Here is a 2,882-nt window from a genome sequence, read left to right on the forward strand (position 1 = left end):
CACTGGATCCCATGGAGTGGGCAGTTGCAGTTCCTAAAAAGAAGAGAAGGCACACAAAAGTAGTAGGTGTCCACTCCAGCACCACAGCGATGGCATTGGAAGCAGAGAAGAGATTCACCGTCATGGACGATCTGGCCTCACCACGAAGTGACTGAGCAAGTTGGCAGCTATGCCAACTTAGGTTTGCCCCTGAGCACCGTCTTGGAAGGTGCCAAACACTTCCTGGCAGGTGGGTTGGAAAGCTGATTTATTTGTTCAGTTGCCACCAGTAATTAGGTATAAAGCTGTGAAACTAAAGGTCCCAGATTTCTAGACTCTTTGACTTAACATTTTAAGAATTTGGAGTCATTTGAACTTAGATTCTAAAGATCTTAGCATTTTAGACTCTAAGATTCTAAAATCATGGAATTTTAGATTTTTACTTTTTCCTTGGAATCTTTGCTTCTAAGTTAAAAAAAAAATTTTGACACTAAATACCAAGAATCTTTATTCTCAAGTCTGACATTGAATCTGTGACTGCAGATAATACGTCACTACTTTGAGAATAAGAGGTCCCATTACCTTCATTCTTTGCAAGTCTTCAGCCACAAGGTTACACCTTATTATAACAAGACAAATGAATCAGATTGAAGGAAGATTAAAGAGGTACACATAAGATAAAAGCAAAGGAGAACATTTTCACAAGCATATCATCCCAGTTACCTTAAAGGTTAAGTTTCAAATTAATTTACAAGAGTAGTGACGGAACCATATGATTTCAGTGAAAATCAACACAAGTTATACCTTAAAAACAAATCAATTCGGAAATACTAAGTCAAATAAGCATGCAAAATTCAGAGTATAAAAAAATTCAAGGCCTGGTTGCCCAAACATATCCCTCAGGGGATGGTGGATTTGAAGATGTTGAACAGAACCACACTAGAAGCTGAAAGGGACACTTCTCTGAGTTAGCAGACCAATTCCTTCATTTTATAAATGAGGAAAGTGGGCAGACATTAACTGGTGAAGCTCACACAGCTGGATGAGGGGTGTACACAGACCTAATTCCCAGTGCTATTTGCAACTACATGTATCTAAAATACAAGCAGATAAATACCCAGAACACATTAAGTCCACTGATTTTAAAAAAACATTTCAAGACTGATACACAAGGTGAGAGTGAAGTTGTTAATACAGCACAGCAGCATATCTCAGCTATTTCAGACATTATATGGAAAGGAATTATCTCTCAAAGATTTTAATGCTCAGTTTTGATAAATACAATCAAGTTTTCATCCAATTTTCTGACGTATAGCAAAATGTTCTAGCTTTAAAAAAAATGTGCATTCTTCAGCTTTCTCCTATACTTTTCCTTCTATCTTTCAACACTGAGCACTGGGTATTGTAAATGTAAAGAATATGATGTTACATGTACAATTTAATTGCACATTTTAGGGATAAACAAAATCCATGATATTTCGGTAACTCATAGTGTATTTATTAAATGAAAGCTCTCTATCAAAATACACTTTCCACTAGGAAATATAAATAAAACCGACAAATGGATCTACACAGAGTAAAAATTAACTTTGGTAGATTTCAGTGTAGGACAGTCCATAACAAGTATATTTGCCGTTATTCCCCCAGAGCTGCTCATCTTCCGATTTAAGATTTTAAAAATATTTTTAATTGGGATTATCATGTTGACATCTGTGTCTCATTCCACATCATCTTCAGCCAAGCTCTGAGCACTTACAATTCTCTGACTAATTCTTGGAAGCTTAGTCAGAAGCATCTGGAACACTGGCGGTGGAAGCGTCTGCTGTCACACCTGCAGTACCTGCCAGGGCTGTCCACACACGGCGATTGCATTTGTTAGACGACCTACACCCTCATATTCAGTATGGGCTAGTAACTCTTCACCAAGCTGTATTTCTTCGAGGAAGAATTTCTGAATGGCTTCAGCATCTTTAAGGTCAGGTCACTTAGAAAGTCCAGCTCTCTCTTTGGCAAGCTTTTGTTTGTTTCTTGGTTCTCGCAGCTTGTTCTTGAAGTTGGGGTCACTCCGTCTCTTGCGGTCGAAGTGAATGCAGTACCGATGAAAAGGGCCCCGCACGCCCCGGCGGCGATGGCGCTGTTCCGCCCACCCTCTTTTCTCGACCGAGGAGCAGGGTCGGCGGCGGATGGGCCCGCGAAGAAGCCCTTGGCCGTGAACGCTCAGAGCGGACGGCGCCGCACAGACCTAACGCCCGCCGTGGGGGACGCGGAAAAGCCTAAATTTTAGAATTTTGCAATCTTAAACCATTGACCCTGAATCTAAGAACTTTAGAATCTTATACTCCAAGAGTGGTTTAAGATAATAGAATATTTGAACCTTATTCTTAGAATCTTGACTTTGGAATCGTCAGTCTTCAGAATCAGAGCAGCTTGGGCTCAGACTACTGGTCTTGACCCTAGGACCTCTGGGCTGTCAGGGACCTAAAGTCAGAAAAGAACCTTATTTGGTACCTTGGACCTTTATAAGGAGGCACTGGAGTAGGCGGTGAATTTAGAGTACCAGGATACAGTTTCTATTGTGGGTATCCCATCCTGAACCTGACCTGCTCCTTGTCCAGTGACCTCACACTCTCCTCAGAGCCTAGAACATGTATCTGCAACACCCTGAGCCCGTGCCACCCCATCTTCTTGGGGCCAGGGTGCCCATGCCTTCTCTAGTGACTACTCAGATGAATGGGATCCAATAACTGGGCAGATGAGCCAATAGGAGAGGGCGATAGGCCCCTTCCTATCCCTTTTCCCAGGGATCCTCTGAGCCTTCTGGAGGCAATGAAGCCTTCTCTGAGTATTGGCCCACTGGCAACTGGAATGGAGGAGATTCCAACCCTAGAAGAGGCCTCCAGGAA

General features: G+C 42.1%; 1 pseudogene; it reads right to left on the minus strand.

The window, feature by feature from the left end:
• Positions 1–1,682: 1,682 nt before the first annotated feature.
• LOC101403596 (mitochondrial import receptor subunit TOM20 homolog pseudogene) lies at positions 1,683–2,660 on the minus strand (annotated as a pseudogene).
• Between the last annotated feature and the right edge of the window lie 222 nt (positions 2,661–2,882).

Source organism: Ceratotherium simum, chromosome 7, assembly GCF_057802395.1.
Source record: "Ceratotherium simum simum isolate JZ-2026a chromosome 7, ASM5780239v1, whole genome shotgun sequence".
NCBI classification, from domain to species: domain Eukaryota; kingdom Metazoa; phylum Chordata; class Mammalia; order Perissodactyla; family Rhinocerotidae; genus Ceratotherium; species Ceratotherium simum.